The sequence below is a fragment of the Netta rufina genome (assembly GCF_964035555.1).
Source record: "Netta rufina genome assembly, chromosome: 19".
In the NCBI taxonomy this organism is placed as follows: Eukaryota; Metazoa; Chordata; class Aves; order Anseriformes; family Anatidae; genus Netta; species Netta rufina.
The window spans coordinates 8,103,204-8,108,693 of NC_140143.1; the positions used below are offsets into that span (position 1 = coordinate 8,103,204).

General features: G+C 51.9%; 1 long non-coding RNA gene across 1 annotated transcript; it reads right to left on the bottom strand.

The window, feature by feature from the left end:
* Positions 1–1,957: 1,957 nt before the first annotated feature.
* LOC311216697 lies at positions 1,958–5,013 on the bottom strand. The gene is made up of 3 exons (XR_014618956.1): positions 4,878–5,013; positions 2,784–2,836; positions 1,958–2,080 (listed from the first exon to the last, which is right to left on the bottom strand). It is a non-coding gene; the product is annotated as an uncharacterized lncRNA (long non-coding RNA).
* Between the last annotated feature and the right edge of the window lie 477 nt (positions 5,014–5,490).

The following is a 5,490-nucleotide window of genomic DNA, read 5'->3' on the forward strand; positions in this document are numbered from 1 at the left end:
TCTTGGCATTACATTCTCAGTTGCTATTTAAAAGGCTCACAGCAGCTGCAGGCTGTAGGACAACCCCACGGGTGTCCAACAAGCAAAACTGGGTGCATCCTCCTTCCCAGGGCACGAGAGGCTCCGGAGAGGGGACACAGGGAGGCAACACTCACTGCTCCCGACAGACGTAAGCCACCTTCACAACGCAGTTGGAGTCACTTCAGCCGATGAACACGGAAGATGCTTCAGCATGATGAGCAGTTTCCAGAGCCCCAAACGCAGAACTGACTCATTCCCCCCCAAGTCAGTTGAGCTTCCCTCAATTGAAGGCTGCTTGCAATCTCTAATCCACTTTCCATGTCAGCAGCAGAGGCCTCAGCAAACCGAGCGTGGAAGCTGTGCCCTGCCTGTTAGTCAGCCCCAGGAGGATTTCACCAGAGCAGCACTGCCAGGGTCACTAACCAGCTCAGCTCTGCCCTCGGAAAAACCTGGGTAAGCTGGGAACCACACGTGGCAGTTGTGCACATGACTGTGACACAGCATCTCCCAGCAGAAGCTGGGAAAAAGCATTAAAAAAAAAAAAAAAAAAAAAAAAGGGAACAGAGTGACGAACTCCTTGCTGACCTACTCTGAATTCAAATCTCCAGAGCGCGCATTATCATTATTTTTTGCAGAAGGCACGAGGTCAAATAGATGTAAAGTTTCCTTTAAAACAAAGCAAAAGCAGAAAAGGCACTGCAGGACTGCCCTGCCTCCAGGCGCTGCCTCGATTCCTCACCATCCGCAGGGGCATTCCTGTTAGCCCAGTGAGTACCAACACATTTCCACCACATCCCCATTGCTCCCCAGCAAGCCTCCACCCGAAAGCAGAGCTGGCAGCAGTAGGCAAAGGAACTGCTTCCCTCTCAGATGCAAAAAGTGAGCTTTAAGTGTCCCCAGACCCCATCCACTACCAGCAGAGAGGAGCACACACTCAAGCTGCAGCAATCCAGTATTCTGAGATGGCCATCGCTCCTCCTGACACCTCTTCTCAAGCTCTCACTGCTCTAGCAAAGGCAGCACTGCTCCAGAACAGGGCCAGGCTTGGCTGTGCTCAGGAATTTGTCCCGAACATGACACTTAGAGGCAAAATTTAGCAATGAAGAAGTTCTTTACTTGGCCAAGGAGCAGTGTGGCTGCTGCGGCACCAGGAAGAGGCTCCACCTGTGTCAGCTCAGCAGCCAGCGTGGTTTCACACCAGCCTCAGGCTTGGCTTGGCCTGGGAATCTTGCAGATTCAGTGGAAATTCCCCCTACGAAAAGAATCCTAGAAGCTGGGCTCTTTGAAATACAAATACAAACTTACTGTTTGCTTAGCAAGGGCAGATTTTACAACTCAGATGAAAGGGAAGGGGACGTGGTGCTGTACCAATGCAGAGCAGAGCTGCCTCCCCCGGGGTGCACGCGTGCATTGCCTGAGAGCACAAGAGGATGCACGACGGCCGGGGCTGAGCATCACATGGGCTTCACGGCGAGTGCAGCTGATGGGTTACATAAAGCAGATGTAACCTGGGCTGCTGCCAACACAAAGAGCAGAGTTCTTCAGCTGGAACATAATCCTGCCACAGCCTTGCTGCTCGCGCATCCGATTAAAGGAAGTCTCCCAGTTTCAGGGAAATGCCACCGTTCTGCAGCCCTTCACACCCTCTAGTGGAAATCAGAGCTTGGCACACCAAGATGCTCAGATTCTTTCAGGAATACGTTAGTGACTGTCAAGATCGAATTACCCCCACAGATCCCTGAAGCACCACACCTAGAGAACACCATGCACCCCCAGCGTGACTGCCCTGGGCACAGGTGTCAGCACAGGAGAAGGTTTTATGTGCCTACCTGTCTACGTGCACGCTTCCAGGGAGTTAAAAACCTTTTTGCTTTGTTCACACATACTAGCAGGCATTAAATACAAAGACAGCCAGCTTGCAGAACTGGATTTTATTAATGTTTACCATCTACTTAGACAAAATTACCTTTTATAACCTGAAGAGACCACGCAGATATAACCAAAGGGAACTGCAAGGGCAGCACTCCCACCGTCACGCAGAGACCTTCAGTTCAGCCACCTGTAAAGAAACAACCAGGACATTGAAGCAGAACAAGCACACAGCAGGGAAAGCTGCACACAGATGTCAGAGCTGTTCAGTGCACATGCCAGGGCACCAGACCCAGAAAGTGCCACCAACAGCTAGGGATCCCTCTCACAAATGGGTACGCTGCACGTTAATTGAAATAAAAAAATGTTTTATACTTTAAAAGCTAGTTGACAGGAAAGTCCTCAGTCAGAGTACTTTTAAAAAGGAATATTCTTGAAGCTTAGAAGATTTATTTCTTACTCATATCCAACTTACCCTCCTTTATTAGAAACCTGTCAAGTTTTAAATATAGCTATGTATTTATATATCTTTTGATTTAATGGATAAGTACAGCTCAATTTCCCAGTGCAGTAAAGATCAGGATATTTGCAACCACCCTATGCAGGGCTCCATGCACTTTGACAGCCCATGTGGCAGAAAATACCAGTCTGTAACCCAGGAAGAGTGTGACATTAGTGAAAGGAAAGGGAAAAGCTTGTGTCAGTAATAATGAATAGTCAGTCTGCAGGGGTACAAAAGTGAAATGCTTTTTAACTGCAGTCTGACAACGTCAGACAGCTCTGTCCAGGTGAGTTCAGTGTTAGAAGATGAAGCAGACAGGGAGGATTGGCTGCAGATCCAAAGCACACAGCTTTGCCTCCAGCAAGCAGAGAGCACAGCTGAGCTCCCTTACCTCGGCCTGGGACAGGGCACAGCCCCTGCAGCCTCTGTGGTGAGCAGGAACACCTACGCAAGGAGCAGCAAGTGTTAAACACAGCATTTAGGGGCACACCGCAAAGCTGCCGTCCCTAAGCTTCAGATGAGAGCTTGGCACAAGAACCCAGGAGCCAACCAACCCCCCTCCCTCCCCCAGGTGCCACTGGAAAGCCCAACATCTTTCAGCCACTGCACAGCTGAACCCAAGCACGATTGTCACGGTTGACTGAAGTCATTCAAAGGGCAGGAATTTCACCTTACACAGTCCAAAGGATCAAAAGGGGGGTGTTAAACTGCATCACCTCTGCAGCTTTACCTAAGGTACAGCACTCGCTGTTAGGTGAGGCCTGCAGGAAGAAGCAATACCTTCTGCTTCCTGATAAGAGTCGATACAGGTGAGGAAAAAACATTAAGCTCTCATGCCCATCTGCTGAACACTGCACTAGGGAGCGCTCTGTTACACCTGCACATGCCTTGCAAGCTTCAAGAGAGCTGCAGGTAGCCTGGCGGGCTGATAAAAGAGATGCAGTGAACCCAGGTTACTCCAAACACGTGCTCCTACTTACCCAGATGAAACAACCACTTTGCCACTGACGCCTGCCTTTTAAAACAGCAGTGCTTTTATCAGCTCAGAAGCTTACACAGGCTTTGGTTTCAACCCTGCTGCAGAAGAGGGCCTGACAAGCTGGTGCCTACTGCACCTCTAAGCAGGACCTTCCCCAGGCACGGCCAGCCATGGCAGCTGCTCACACACGGGGCTGCTGGCAAGTGGGCAGGATTTAACTGGAAAGCCTCCCAGCCTAGATCCCTGTTCAGCTCACTTACTGGAGAGTGGAGAACCAGACTTTTATTATCTCAGAACTGTGCTGTACTTGGCCTTCCCTGATGCCGGCCAGTTTTAGATACGAAAGCTATACTCTAAGCCTCCTTGTGTTACCAGGCAAGCTTCAAATGAAAGCCCAGAGGCTTCCTTGTTGGTCTTACACAAACAACTCCCAACTCTAGCTAGTACACAGCAAGCTCAAAGGAGCCCCTTGAGACTGCTCCTTGCCTCAGTAAAACAAAACAACCCCAAACTGACTGGCACAAAACATCCCACAATGTTTTTTGAACAAAGAACATTACCCAGGCAGGGCGTTAGCTAAAGCTAGGGACCACTGCCGTGCACAGATCCATCTTCTCTGTATCAGCTCCACTGAAACACCTGAGAAAAGCAGCACACCACCCCCCAGCTGTCTTTAAAATCCTTCCCCACAGCATTTTAACCTCGAAAAATGCCGAAAGCATATTAGTGCTGAGCACCTGATGGACACCAAAAAACAAAACACCACCAAAACAAAACAAAAAGTGCCTTGCTTTCTCTTGGAAAAGTATTTTTTCTCCAGAAGCCCAGACCACTTTGGGGCCAGGGTCACAACCCAGGCCTGTGAGGACGCATGGCTGCCTTAGCTGGGACCTCAGCTGCACTCCTCAACTTGAGGAGAAAAGTCAAACTAAAGAGAAGCTCAGATGTAACGGGAGAGCAAAGTACACAGCTTCCAGCAGAACCTCACAGGCTGTTCGAGTACAGAACCCTGCCTGCCAGCATTCCCTGCTACCTGGGAACTAAAGCTTGGGAATTCAGATAAATCAATAATTTATTCCTGCGATAAATCAAGGGAAAAAAATAAAATATCAATAGCGTATCTAAATTCTACCTTCCATGTCTGTAAAACTTGCCTGTGAAGGAAGGGCAACGCCACTTAGCTCTACGATTTGATTCTTAAGCCAGGATGGTACAGGATAAAGAAAGGAATCAAGCGGCCATACGGGGACATCCCCCCGGCCGAAGGCAGGCTCGCGCTGTGTGCAGTATCATACATGACCACCAAAATGCTGCATGGATGCTCACACCTGTTACTGCACGGGAGGAACCCCGGCGGGGAGCCCGCGGGGGGTTGATCTGGGGCGCGGGGCAGGCCGGTAGGCACGGGCTGAGAAGCAGCCGCCAGCGGTCGGCCCCAAGCCCCCCGCCCACCCACCTGCAGCCCCCAGCCCACCTGAGGGCAGCATAGGCTTGATTCCCCCTCACCTGAGGGACATGGGCGTCCCACGCAGACTCGGAGAGCTTCGGTCATGACTTGGGGCTGTGGCTCCTTGGGAGCTGCCCCCCAGCGCAGATCCTGCAACACACAGGGCTCAGGGAGAAGCTGCCTGAGCCCTCACCCCTTCCAGCCCCCCATTCTCTGACCCCCAGCCTCAACATAATCCCTCATCTTTCCCCCAGCCCCCACTGCCATCCCCAAACCCCAATGACCCCCCCAGCCCTGCATACCCTGAACCCCAACCCCCAATATAGCCCCCAAGCGCTCCCCCATCTTCCCCCCCACCCCCAGTTCTCCATAACCAACCCCCAGCCCCAGTACGACCCCCCCAGCCCTGCCACAGTCCCCACATGCCCCCAGCCCACCAATTGCTGATCCCAGACCTCCTATATAAGCCCCCCAGTCCCCCCCCAAAGCACCCCCTGCCCCCACCTCCCTCTCAGTCCCCCATAACCAGCCCCCAGCCCCAGCCCGACCCCCTCAGGCCCTATAAACCACCCTCAGACCCCCCATAACCACCCTCAGACCCCCATAAGCCACCCCCAGCCCCAGTACAACCCCCCTCCACCGCCTACCTCCCCCTCAGCCCCCCATAAACCA